The sequence below is a fragment of the Numenius arquata genome, chromosome 11 (genome assembly GCF_964106895.1).
Source record: "Numenius arquata chromosome 11, bNumArq3.hap1.1, whole genome shotgun sequence".
NCBI classification, from domain to species: domain Eukaryota; kingdom Metazoa; phylum Chordata; class Aves; order Charadriiformes; family Scolopacidae; genus Numenius; species Numenius arquata.
This window is the reverse complement of record NC_133586.1, coordinates 4,309,790-4,324,021: the sequence shown is the minus strand read 5'-3', so window position 1 is coordinate 4,324,021 and position 14,232 is coordinate 4,309,790. Positions and strand designations below refer to the sequence as shown.

Below are 14,232 nucleotides of genomic sequence, written 5' to 3'. Positions count from 1 at the left end.
GTCACAAAATGCTCTTTAATGGAAGTACGTAAATGGGGCGAACCTGTTTCTTAATGAGGAACACGTCTTAAGAGTCATATTTGTCATCTATTAAGTCTTTGAGAAGTTAATCTGTTCAGTTATGACTGTTCACTGGTGAGATGTGGATGGCAACGCACCTGCATTTTTGAGGTGGGCATGTCTTATCACATGGTCTCGTGTGGTTTGTAGCTGTGAATTCCTGTTTCAGCTTTTCATCATATATTTAGCAGAAGAGGACTATTTGGTATGTTCCAGTAAAGCAAGTGACAGTCAGCACCCACCAACTTTTATTCTTTTTCCATTTCCAAATGTGGTTTGGTCATTTTTATGCATTGTAAGAACATTAATATTCTTTGATTTAGCAAGCTTTGCTGCATGAAATGCCTTCAAAAGTAGGCTTGAAATTCTTCATAATTATTGTGTGACGAATTTAAATGAGTCATCCTTAAAAAAAAATAAATCTTTTTTTTGTTTGCATATTTCATTTAGATGATCAGACTACAATGAAGTTTGTGACTTCAGGAGAACTTGTGTTCCAGAATTTGTCAGTGGTCTAGATTGACGCCTCTGTTCCAAGAAGAAAGGTTTTGGCTCAGGTGGCCTTTAGCTAATCAGGAAAACTAGGGAGGTAAAAAATTTTGTTTCATTTTAATCTGTATATGTGACAGAGGCTTCTGAACTGTCCAGCACAGAGATCTTGTGGTGTTGATAATGATTGGATGATGATGGTGGTAGTTTCTACTCTGTTGTAATTTAACCTTACCAAATGGATGTCTGACTCTGAGAAGCTTTAGCTTTAAGTAAGGACTTTATTCTGCCAAATACAACTTCCATCAGCTTTTGCTATTTACAAATTTGGAAGATAAAAAAGTAGAAATAATTTTCTAGTGAGAGTGATGCATTTTTGCATTTGTTTTCGGTTTTCCAGTTGCTACTTGTAGGTTAAATTAAATTGTGATCTGGAGGACTTCTATGCCTCAAAGCTTGTCTGCAATCCATTGCTTTAGCAGCAAGTGTTACTTTTATTGACAAAACTTGCCTTCTTACGAGTGTTTTCCTATTGAGGAAATTTAAGATTGGTGCCTTGTCTTTGGAGTTGGTTGATTGTTTTCTGACCCTGGTGCAAATGCCTTAGTCCTCATCTCCCTGCCTAGGTGCAATTTAACAATCTCTTGTCCTGTTCTTTGTCAGTGTGACAGGGCAGAACAGTATTTTGAAGAGGAGGTATTGCATGCCATGTGATTTGGCTAAAGTGAAGGGATGTAAACAATTCAAGTTATGTTGCATATGATTTTTTGGTATTAGGATCTGGAAGAGTGAATATGTCAGGCTTGAGCTGTTTATTCTTTATAATTTTTTTTTTTTTTGAGATAGTTGCAAGTAAACCAGAAGTATTTCTCGCCCCCCCCTCCTTCTGTCTTTCTCTGCTATTTTTTGGAGCTTCCATTCATTTCACTTCCCAGTGGGTGGATGATGAGTTTTCTGACAGATTTATCTGTTAAAGTGCTAGCATTTTTCTCCTGAGGAAGAAAGAGAAAGTCTTGTAAATTCTACTCTCAGTAAGTATCTTGTTTTTACTTATCTTAATATCTTTCCTTTCACTTTTGATTTGTCGTCTAATGCTCTCATGACTAAAGTTCCAGATCAGTCAACTGGGTATGTCGCATGAAGAGATTTTTGTTCTGTTTTTCCACCTGGAGTCCTGAACAGTAGATGCTCCAAAACTGAACGGTTATGTACCAACACTTTTGGAGAAACAAAACAATTACTGTCTGGTCTTAAAAACAGGCCATCTGCATAGTTTTACATTATGCAAGCTATGCTTTTATTGGTTATCATGTTAGGTAGGTTTTGATTTCTGTTGTTGTTGGGTTTTTGTTTGCTTCTGAAGTAAGAGTGACCTGTAATGCATCAAACAGGTGCCGATGATTTATTTCCAAGTCCTCCACCAAGCTCAGCGTTTTTTAAAATGCATCGCATAATATTGAGCATTTACTGTTCTCAGTCAAAACATGTTTCATGTGATCTGTAAAACTGTAAATTTTCTCAGTAGGACCCTAATATTATGTGTTTGCAGTAAAATTTCGGTGGTTTTTTTTTTTACTTTTTACTATACTGGTGAAATTTGGAAGCTACATTTTTAGTGGTGCTGTCAAAAACGTTCATTAGAAGGATGAAAAACTTGAGGTTTGTAGACAAGTTCTATTTGTTGTTCTCATTTCATAGGTTTTCTTCGTGTTGCAGTTTACTGGTTCAGTTACTTCATTACTCTCTGTATTTTTTATCAGTGTAGCTCATTTGTAGTTATGTGGTTTTTCGTTGTGAAAGGAATCCAGTAATAAGACTGCTCTAAATGTGTTAACTGTTGTATACTTCTAATGTGCTGGTACTTTTTTTTGGGTGTTCTTCAATGCTGTGACTTTGCTAGTAGCAGGTCAGAATGGTATGTAACTCTGAAGTCATCAAGATGGAAAAAAATTTTCAAATAAGATGTAATGAGAAAATGGTTCAAGTCTGATGCAGATGAGGAAGTGATGGCTTAAATAATTGAGCAGTAACAGAAAAAACGAATTTAGCAGAAGTAAACAATTGGAACATTATAATTCAGCGAGGCTCACATTTTTGCCAGTTATGCAGAGGTGAAGCATGGTTCTTGAGGAGGTGGTTTGTTTTTTTTTTTTTCTCTTTGCAGTGACAGCTTCTGTTCTCCCATGGGTTGGGGGTGGGGAATTCTTACCAGCAGCTGCATAGAAATCTGTAAGTGCAAAGATGTCCCAGATTTGATGTTAAAGCTACCAGGCAGAGCACTGCTGTGTATTAGCACTTACTTTATCTGGTAAAACAGCATCATATTATCTCAATCATGTGCTGATGTGTGACGCTATATGAATACGTATTCTGTGTGTAACTAATACAAGTTTTTCTCCTGGTTCATTAAAAAAATCTCTCCTTTTATTAGACATGATTTGATGCCTCCAACATGGTGCCTTAGTGCAGAAGTTATAATGTCAAAATGAAACGTGGTCAATATGTCAGGACCATGGTGTAGACTCCAGATAGTTTGGTAGTTGCTTAACTTTTGCATGACTAAAATTGCAAGTGTTATAATACTTCTGTAAAAATGTGGTATTCTGTACCTTTTGTCAGTGTATTATATAAATACTAGTGTTCTCTGCAGACTAATTAAGGAATGACTTTGAATAATATTCTAGTTTAAAGTATCATCTACTCAAAATCCAACCATTTATTACAGCATATTTGTACCTGTACCTCTCTTTGTTCTCTTAATATGACCATAGCATATCTTTATTGTGAATGACTCGGTACCTGTTGATAGTTCTGTCAGGTTTCCAAATGTCCCCCGTGTAGTGGAACGGGAGGACCAGTGCTATATTAACAATCTTGCGAAGTTTCTGCTTACGAGGAACAGTGTTAGGATGTGCGTATAGCATGCAGCAAACATGCAGTTGCAGCTTAAGTAGGTATATGAAATGACTTTAAAGTAGCCACTGTGGATATGGTTTTGCTAGAGTAGCAACAGGCTGAGATTTTTATGAGGACTTGCTGGTTAAATATTTACCAAAGGTCTGTATGATTCCCCATGCCTCTAGCTTCAGTGCTGAAGCTTACTGTGATTACATTCTTAGTGATAAGTATTTGAATTTGAGTTAGGCTTATGAAAAGAAAAGGATTAATGTGTATTCTTCCAGCAGAATACAGATACTTTTCTAATCTCTCTTGACCTCAGTGATCAAGACTATTCCCCTTTTATTTTAGCATTCTCCAAGGCAGCAGCTTGAAGCCATGGTTATCTGGAACGTCCCCCTGTGTTAGTCTATAGGCAGCTTTTAGAAGAGATTGCCTTCCTTTCCCAATTAGGCTGGTGTTCCCTGTAGTGGTATCCTCTTCTGTAGTATGACATAGGAAAGTATTGTGACAGAAGTTGATACAATATTTCTAGTGTGCACTCTATTAATTTTGACAACTCAGATTTGTTTGTACTTTTTATATGCCAGTGTGTGTATTTCTTTATATGTCAATATATGTGGAAACAATGTGTGGGTTTTTTATATGTCAATATCTTTTTATAGAGAACATCTACTATGAAATTGTTAGAACAGTATGCAATGCTACTTATTTAAAATGTATTCTAGTAGTTACTGTGTACCCAGCTGGTTTAATAAACAAGTAAAACATGTCCAATGTAGTTGAATAGCCTATGCAGTTCATATAATGTACTGTTTTATTTTCATCAGTCTTACACATCACACATTATAGACTATAATCTTGTGACCTTTTCCTTAAATTTTCACTGCCAGAGAGTAAAACAAACCAATAAGCTTTGGAGCTTTGAATCTTAAAAATTCATAATATAGATAACTTAAATGCAAGGCTTACATGTGTGTTTTAAAATAGTAAATTTAAGGTTAAAGTAGCACTGGCATGCTCTGATGGTGCTCTGTTGGCATAGTTTTTCCCTTCAGATGGTTGTTTGGAATGTGAAGCCTCTTCCTATATTTGCTGTAGCGGAGCTGAACTCTAGTGTCACTTATAGGAGAAATTTAATACAAGCAGCTTGTACAGAACTGACCTGCTGCCATGATAGCACGCAATATATTTAGCGTGCATGTGTCTAGTAACCGTGTGATCTTATGGAAGTGAATAAAACAGTGAAACTCTCAAAAGTTATAATTTCTCTGAATGTTTTCAGAGTTCTCTTAATTAAATGCTATCAGACTGTTTGAAGAGACTCAGTTTGTAACTGATATGTAACCAAGTGCAGAATTTGCAATACTGCAGCATTGTGGCTGCATATCAGTGTAAGAGAAGACCGAGAATTCAAAAGTAGATGGATTTTTTTTTAATCCACCATAATCTTTGTAGTATTTTGTTTGGGTTTGAGTTTTCTGCTGCCATGATGACTAAAGATTAATTTTTAAATGAAATCTGAAAATAGCCATCTGATCCTCAGGTACTTAATCTTTAAGAAAAGCTACAAATGTAAATTTTGGCAGTGCTGTGATATTGTCAGAATTTCCTGCTATCATCTGTGTTTATAAGCTAATGTGTCAGTTGCATGCCTTCTGCAGATCTAACAGGTCACCATTTGGGAGATGATATGCAGGGAAGAGTGACATGTAAGTCCTCTGTCAAGACGACGTTACAAGGAAGATAATCTCTTTAATGGAATATAATCTCATGCAAAATCCTAATAAAGTTTAATACCACTTTCTCTGCTGGCTTGTTGCTCAAAGTGTGATGTTGGTTTATTGTTGAAGGTTTTTCTGATGTTTTGTGCTGAGCAGAAAGAGTGAGATGGTTTGCTCAGTGAGATGGTTTGCTCAGTGAGATGGTTTGCTCGTTGTCTCCTATTTGTTGCAAGGTAGCATTTAGCAGGCGGTAGCAGGATTCTTCTTCCACTGCAGCTATGGGCCCAGATTAATAAAAACGTCCTAGGTTGGATCTAAGCAACAGAGTGCAGCTTTAATAGTGAATATGGGGCAACATATTTCTAAAAACTCATTGCTAAGGGATTTAGTTTGTCTCAGACTTGCATGATTGCATTCCTTAAGCTTGAAGATTCAAGTGGGTTTTGAATGCTTTGGGAGTTCCTTTTTTCTTCAGGTCCAGTGGTCACACGTCATGCCAGTAAGGCTTAGCTAAAAGCGGAGGAATGAAGGGTTCCACCTCCCCCAGCTGTGATTTAACTTGTACATCATCTTACTGCTGGTAACTTGTTGTACCTCTTCCTGTTGGGAAGACTATGTAGGCACTTTCTTCCAGATAATGGGTTGTTGGATTTTGGTTTTTGATGGTATTTCTCTAGATGCACTGTCATTATGGACTAGTAAGCTCCTTCAAAGATTGAAGGTATTTTCTCTTGAATTCTCTAGTTTTGGTAGATACTGCATCTCAGAAAAATTACAAGGAAGTCCAGTGGGCTGTCTTTTGAGTGCTTTAAGAACACATGTAGTAAAGCAGTATTAAGTTGTCTTAAATATAATAGAGAACTGAAATTATTCCATAAAGCATAACGATATCGTGTTCTCATAGTTACATACCTTAGCATAGATACTGTTTCCTAGCCCTGCAGAACATAACCTTGTCGGAAGCTATGGTTGGTCTCTTTAGGTGTTTCAAAATATCAATAATCCTCTTGCCCAAGCTCCTGAATTAATAGCATATGAAAATGACAAAGTCCCTTTAGAGTTCCCGTTTTGTTTTCCATAGCAGCCTGGATCTGAGACACCGCAGAACCACCAGTGAAAACTTGGATCTCTAGCAAAAGCTGTGACTTGTTTGTAATGGATTTGTCAGTGCTATTATTATTAATTTCAGTTTCATGATTTTGCTTGCTTTTTCTCATGGCTCTTCTAAATTAAATTTCTGTAACAAGAACTGAGACTTGTGCTTAAATGATTTTGCTTTCAGAAGGCCAAAGAATACCATGTGCATCCTTGAAAGACCTTCCCTTAAGGTGAAGTCCTTAAAAGTGAATGAAAACCAGTTTAATGTCTGTTTGGATCTACTGAATTTAAAAAGCCACGTCTGTGTCTTTGTTCTATACTTCGTGGCATCAGATGGGATAAAATGCCACAGATAAAACTCCCTACAGATAAACTTGTTGTTAACTCTTTCTGCTGCTGTCCTCCATCACTCTTTTTCCTGTGCTTTAGGGGACTTTTCCTTCTCCTTGAATGACTTCTCCTTTCCTTCCTTGAATGCCTTTCTTCCAGCTGTATGGGATGAGCATCTTTACTGAAGCAAACTTGGACTCATTCCAAAATAGAACAAAACAGTGAGATTTGAGAGCTATTTCAGCTCTATATGGAAATACTATAGGGAATATTACCATCCAGTTCAGGAATATTTTGGCTTCAGTTCCACCTACTGAAAGAACTAGGCAAGGACGGACATATGAATAAAATGAGATTTTTGAGTCTGAGAATTCACTAGATTGAGTACTTCTTCCTTTCGATGCCCAAACTGGCGTCTTGCAAATAATGCAAATGGACTGACTTGGCAGCATTAAAACAGAATAGCAGAAATCTTAGTTTACTCTGCTTAAACCAAAACTCAGTGCATTGCTGCTTTCTAGATGCTGTACAGCTATGCGATAGACCTAGCTCCTACACGGTTATCTGTTACTGAGCTGTGCACTTACAGTAGTCTTAAGATTTTATGTAGTACTTTTCCTGATGAGGAATACTAAAGGGTTTGCATTTTTTTGAGTAAGTGATGCATACAAAGGTGATTGTCTGCCATCTGTAAAGGCTTGCTAATGTTGTTAATCAGATACTGCCATCAAAATTATTCAGTGGTAGATAAAGAGGAAGGAAAATCTACAAGAAGCTAGAAGGAATAATCTCCACAAGTATTGGTTGAGCTGACATGTTAAGAGTAGTGCCTGCTAAAAGTACAGGGTAAGCTTGTTTTGATTCATATCTTGCTTTTGCAAGCAGGCAAATGTTTATAGTGTGGAGGATGTCTCCACCCCTCCTCCCAGTGAAGCTGTGTGCTGGAGAAAATGATGACACTGTATGTTGGTGAATTCTTACAAATCTAAACATAGACCATAATCATAGGTGTGTCTGTGCAGGGGTAAAAATCTATTAGCTTCAGATGAAATCATAAGCTGAAGTTTTGAGAACTAGGTCTGACACAGTGGTCATCAGTTTGGGTTATACTAAGAAGTCTTTGTTTCAAATCTCAGGGTAAAAATCTGTTTAGCTTGGCAGCAGGATGAAATCTGCTAAAAAGCAACCATCAGTCTGCAGTTTGAACTGCAGAGTGAATTGCTGGAAAGATACCTTTCTTCCAGTGAGAAGACTGAATTTTGTAGTATTTGTGTTATGTTTTATTTTTGATTTTGTTTCCTTTAAGCAAGTCTGAATGCATTTGTAGCTTCTGTAATTCTGCCTCAAAGCAGAGAATATGAGATGACTACTGACCAGGAAAGTAGAACTCAGTCACCAATACAATTTCTTAATTAAATTCCACTTGACTAATTTGTTCCTCCATTTCTTATGTGCGGTCAGGAGTATCTCGTATTTTGACATACAGCTTTTCCCCTGTTTGCTATAAGTTGGCTGTTCAGTTTTTGTTAAGCAATGTGTGGCCTCATGCAAAGCTTGCAAAGGATCAGTTGGGGGAGAAGGAGCTGAGCTGCCTATGTAAGAGCATGAAAGGATGGAACTGGATGCTGGAAGTTTCTTGCAGTAGGATTTGTAGCCAGAGTTAGCGCTTTGTCAATATACATCTGTATGTTGCCATGAGATTTAACAGATAATTGGATTTCTTGGGGTGGTATGTGAAAGCAGGTATATTCAAAGGTACACCAGTCTTATGAGGGGAAAATAGGCTTTTCATACAGGCATAAGCAGCAGTAATGCAGATGAACATATTAGGCCCTGGTTACGCTGTCCCTTCTAGACTCTGTCTTTGCTGATGCAGGCGAAATTGGAACCGAGGAGCACGGGTATCTCTGCTGTTTGCCAGGTAGCTGTCAATAGTTATTGCTTCAGCTGCTGCAAGGCTTTCAGTCAGCATGTGAAAGAAAGATGGTTTTAATGTCCTGAAGACCTGAAGTACTCAACTGACTTTTTTTAAGAGGAGTCAAAGATTTCTTGTAGGTGCAAGAATGCTTCTAAGCAGGTTCTTTAATGTTGTGTATAAACTGCATGCTAGTTTGCCATGGTTCACTTTTTTGTTCATATAACTCCATATAATCGTGTCCACAGATAATTTATTTAGAATGAATAAAATGAGATGCTGTAAGATAATTAAGCTAGCATCTGATTCTAGTATGCAGAATCCACTTTCATGAATACGTTTAATATCTGAGGTTTTTGTTTTATTTTTTTTTTCCGTAGGGAAATAGGTATATAGGGTTTTTCATGAAGACAAGGTACTTTATTGCCATACCAGAAAGGAATGGAAAAGATTGCAGATTCTTCCTTATGTGCTCTAGTGATACTGTTAGAATGAAAAAAAAAAATCATTTCTGTGTCTAAATAAGTATGACTTCACATGCAGCAATTTAACGCTGGCTTTAACCACTCGTTTCTTCAGGCTCAAGGATTGACTGAGGTGTTTGAACTTGCACATTGCACACTTTCATTTATCATGGCTACAGGCAGTATCAAAGTTTTATAGTGAGATGAAACTGCTCTTACTAAAACAAGATATTGCTGTTAGTGTTAAGTGTAGCAATTAGAACTAATACCTTCAAGGAGAAGTCATTCACACCTGACTGCTATGTATTTGCTCTACAACTGAAATATGGTTCCTAGATCTCTTGCTAGGTTCTGTCAAAGATGAACAAGAAGACAGGACAGCATGGATGGAGCCGATCCAGCAGCGTGTGTGAAATGGGCACTGTTTGGTGTAATTTTCCTAGCAGGTCTAAATCACTGATGCAGTAATTAAATGCTGAGATGTCTGCTTTGACCATCTAATAGTGCAAGAGACAGGCTGATCATACAGTCTTCCCTTCTGAAGTGATTTCAGGGCTGCTTCTTGGCATTTCTGGCAATTTCTTTGACAGAGAGGATAATTATTTTTTCCTTTTCCAAAATCAGGATAGTAAGCTGTGTGTATGTTTTCTTTTGTGGGTTTTTTTGTGTGTTTTTTTTTTTTTTTTTTAAATGTATGATTGCAGGTCTGGATGGCCAGCTATATTTATAGTCTGATTCCTCACCAATCCTGGTTATTGTCGGGTCTAGGCAGTCATTGCATCAGATAGTACTTGGCTGACTAAGTAGTAAAGATGGAGATGTGTCTATCTTCCAGTTTCAAAAGCTTGCATTTGCATCTAATGTTTCATGTCAAACTTAAATTAATATACTTGTTTAAATGGAAGAGGTTTTCAGTAAGGGAAATCTACAATAATTTGAGCCTGTCTGAGCTTCTGCTTCAGATTCCTGGCTACTTAATGTAATTGAAAGTAGGCCAGCTGCCTTTCAAATACATTAGGATCCAGCTTTTGCGATATCTTGCTTTCTCAATGTTCCTTGCTCTTGTTTAACTCTTCACTGATGTTGTAGTTTGTCAGAAGGGCTTTGTATATTTATGTATGGATCATTTAATTGATTCTTGCTTGTGACCTTGATTAAGTGAAGGCCCAGAAATATTTAAACTTCTGTCAGCTGTATCTTCTCATTCAGACCTTTCCAGTGATCCTCTTCCTGTAAGATGTTTGACTGTGTGTGTTGACAGGAAGAGAAATTGACATATTTTCGAAGTTTTGAGGATTTCTGGTTTTGATACAATGATGGGAGAAAATGGGACAGACTGCTGTCTTTTATTTATAGTCATTGAGTATTTAATTCCAGAAGCTATTGAAAGACATATTTTAATACATCTTGCTGTCCACCACTTGACTCATGTAGCTTTGCTGTGAAGCAGTAACGTTAGTTAGGGTCAAATGGCTTAAGTTTTCTATTTGCAGCAATCTGCAAGAAAGGTGAAATAGTTAGATTTTATCACTTGCTCTGCCTTGCAGGTATAGCAAGTAACGAAGTTACTGTAGCATCATGAATTTCCACTTAACAACTAAACCATGTTCATAGAATGATAGAATGGTTAGAGTTGGAATGGACCTTAAAGATCATCGAGTTCCAACCCCCCTGCCATGGGCAGGGACACCTACCACTAGACCAGGTTGCTCAAAGCCCCATCCAGCCTGGCCGTGAACAGTTCCAGGGATGGGGCATCCACAGCTTCTCTGGGCAACCTGTTCCAGTGCCTCACCACCCTTGGAAGAAATTTTTCACTACTAATATCTAATCTGAATCTTCTCTCTTCCAGTTTGAACTCATTACCCCTCATCCTGTCACTTCAATGCCCTTGTAAAAAGTCTCTCGCCAGCTTTCTTGGACATCAAGCCGTTGCCCGCAACTCTTTGAATGCGACCATCCAGCCAATTCCTTATCTACCAAGCGGTCCATCTGTCAAATCCATGTCTCCAATTTAGAGACAAGGATGTCATGCGGGATGGTGTCAAATGCTTTGCACAAGTCCAGGTGGATGATGTCAATTTCTCTTCCCTTATCCGCCAATGCTGTAATGCATTTAGTGAAGCTGTGTTGGCTGTCACTGATCACCTCCTTGTTTTTCATGTCCCTTAGTATAGTTTCCAGGAGGATCTGCTGCATATTAACTAACTGTCTATGCTCGTTTGTTGTCATTGCTAAGGAAAAAGTAGTTCCAAAGTTAGTTTTAGAATTAGATTTCTATTCAGAGAACAGTTCTTATCTGAAGGTTCAGCATACTGTAATCAGTGTAGTTTAGGTAACGTTTTTGCAAGTGAATCAAAGTGGCTAGATTAATGCTAATGACATATGAATGCCCAGACATCACCTGCCACTAAAGGAAAATATTTATATGCTGGAGAAGAAAATGGTCTGAATAATATTCTCACTTCTTTTCTTAGTCGAAACTGAGTTTACTACAGTATGTTTAGATGTTGGGACATGTATCTTTATGTAGTTAACTTTTGTTTTCAGTGGTCTGCCCCATATTTGATTTGGACAGTCTTAGCTTGTGATTGCTTTGAAGAATACAGACATCCAAGTGGAGGACAGTAACACAAGCTGAGTGGGGAGGGGGAGAAAGGGGGAGAGAAGGAGGGTTATGAAGTACTTGTATCAATAAAATGGTTTAGGTCGCAAGGAATTTCATTCTAGGCTGCTTTTAAAAGTGGCTGCTGAAATGAGAGAGTTCATGGGAATTGGAGTGTTTCTTGACCATGGGTGCCTAGCACCATCTTTCTTAGTTCATTGGTGTTGCCTGTATTCTACCTGTGTTTAAGTTTTTTCCGATATATCACTCCCAAGGTGTAGCTGAGTGGATTCATCTCACTAGTATGTTATTTTATTATTTGCCAGCCGTCTGCCTCAGATTCTGAAACCTTTAGATTATAAGGAAACAGTCTCTATGCATGTTTGGAAAGGACCTACCCTATAATCTGCTGTAGCCATCTCCCAACAGTAATGGTGGTTTATTTTACTTAAATATAAAATAACTATTAACTTAAAAGGATGCAGGGAAGTGAATAATTCACTGAAATTTGGTTTTAATCTCTGATCTCTCTGCAGTACAGTGAAACTTTTTTTTTTTTAAATTTTATTGAGAAGTTAGAACTGGTGGTTATCTGAATTTTGAAAGAATAGACTGAGTTTTGAACAAAGGCTATGGCAGCCTCAGAAAAAGAATCTTACCACTTATCTTTGTTAGAAACATGTAGGCGTCTTTATGGTTTACTGCATGTCTTACTGAGGCATGCAGGCTGTTTGAAGCATTATGTTGTCGTGTCTGTCTGGTTTATAATTGTTGCACTTCAACAATATGACTGCATGCTGTCATTTAATCAGACATCGAATAAATTATCAAGAAAGCTTTCTGGATAATTGTTCAGTGATTTAAAGCTTCTTATAGATTCTTTGATGTGTGATATCTCTTCTATTTGTTCTCTGTTTTCCTGTCCTATTCCCTTTAAAAGGGGGGGTGCTTTTATCTTGTGGAATCCTCTGGAAGACTGGAAGCGTGTATTTGGTAAGAAAGAGAGTATGCTCAGGAGGGAAATGGTTGTGGAGACCACCTCTCATAGCAGGTAAAAAACCCCACATCTTCCCCCCACCCTGTCCCCCCAAAACAAAAAAAACCCCACAAATGGGAGCTGGGCAAGAAGCTTGGAGCATGCAGTTTGTACAGGGCATGAAGGAAAGCTGATATACACCATCAGGAAGAAGCAGAGTTAAGAATGAGTTAAACCTTGGGAAGACGTTTCCCAAGTACAAAATGGGAGCATACATTGCTCTGCGTCGCAAAGCTACTGTTGACTGAAGCCAGGCTTGGAAACGAAGGCTTTCTTGCAAGTGCACAACGTGCAAGGAAGAATCTTGTTTATAATCCTTCCGTATTTCCATTCTCTCATCTACTCACATTTGTCCCCTGCTAAGAACTTTAATAAAATCTAATGTTTTTCAGTTTGAAGTCTGGTTTGAGGAAGCTCTTTGTAGGAGAAGGTATCAGCAGAGCCATGTGAAAGCTATGGCTGCCTTTGTATCTCATTACATTCCTGAAGTCAGCTGTAAATGTTTTTGATCGCTGTAATGTTTGTTCAGTAATATGTGTTGAAGTTGCTGTTATGTGGCTGTTGTTTGTATTATCTCAACAGTTTGTACTTTGTAGCCAGAGTGGACAGTTTTTCTCTTTATAAACAATAAAAATGAATTACTAGAAGTTTAGTCACTGATAAGCGTTCAGAACTTATCTGAATTTTGGAAGTCTTGCTGTGAATCACAAAATCAGTTTGCTGAAGTACCAAGCTACCACAGTTTTCTACACCAGGTAGAAGCAGTATTAAAGAAGATTACCTCATAATTTATGTTCTTTGTTTTTTCCAGTAGAAGAAACTAAAAAACAGAGGCAAACAAATGCCTTTTACTTCCTAAGGAAAAATCTGCTATGGTTTCTACTCTTGCCTTGGGAAACTGTGCCAGTTATACACCAGTCACTTTTAATATACTGAGAACAGACACTGTTTTGCTTAACTGGAGAATTGCTTATTTGGCATTTGCTACAAAGAAACTGAACTGCAGCCTGCAAAATTTGAATACAATTTTAAAGAGAGTATTTGAAGGATAAGAGCAATAAATCTCAAAACGTTGCCCTACAGTATGTGCTGTGTTCTCAATATTTTTTTTTTTCTGCCTGTCTTCATTTCTATATATTTTAAATCTTTATGTCAGGATGCTGGTTTAGTTCAGTTGGCACCTTGTTTAATTTTTTTCAGGCGTTTTTTTTTTTACGGAATAATCTAGCTGCGAGTTAGGGTTCTGATAAATCAGAACTTACATAGAGGGATATTTTTGTCTAGTTTTTGGTTTATGAATGTTCAGTTCTTTATATGTAGGTTATTTGTTGAGGTTCTAAATGATTGTAAAACTAGCCTCCCCCCAAAGAAGCACCCATTGAAACTTCAGTACTCTTCAGAAAAGATAATCTACTTAAATCATGTAGTTCTCAGAGGCAGAAAGAAGGATGATCCTCCTTATGGGTAAAGATGTCCAAATAGAAATGCCAGGAACCTGAATTTTTAAGGTTACTTTGACATGTTGTTGCTTATGTTTAAAGTGCTGCTCCCACTGAACTCAGCCTGGCATGGCTGTGTTAAAAAAACACAGCAAGGCTTTCAATTTAATTACC

The 14,232-nt window shown here is 37.6% G+C and overlaps 1 protein-coding gene across 5 annotated transcripts in view; it reads left to right on the top strand.

Moving 5' to 3' along the window:
- The window catches only part of MEF2A (myocyte enhancer factor 2A), a 93,026-nt gene that overhangs the window by 14,396 nt on the left and 64,398 nt on the right, over positions 1-14,232 (top strand). The gene's annotated exons all lie outside the window — the stretch shown is intronic.